Genomic DNA, 273 nt, shown 5'->3' with positions numbered 1-273 from the left:
ACCGGAAACAGCCGTTAGCGTTAGCTCAAAAATCCATCACAAAAATAACGTCTAAGGTTACTTTTGATAAATTTTTTCTTCTTATTGAATCTTACTTTTAGTATTTGTAAAACTTAGATTTTAGTTTTGTAAACATTTGATCTAAAAAAAAAATCAAAATCAAAAACACTTAGTAGTTTGATTGAATCATACTTTTTTACTCACTTTTAATTAAAAACACAACAGACAAACTTAGTTTATGTTTGTACACAAGCTTCATTATTTTAATATTAC

Source organism: Poecilia reticulata, chromosome 18, assembly GCF_904066995.2.
Source record: "Poecilia reticulata chromosome 18, P_reticulata-male-v2, whole genome shotgun sequence".
Taxonomy (NCBI): Eukaryota; Metazoa; Chordata; class Actinopteri; order Cyprinodontiformes; family Poeciliidae; genus Poecilia; species Poecilia reticulata.
This window is presented reverse-complemented; position numbering follows the sequence as displayed.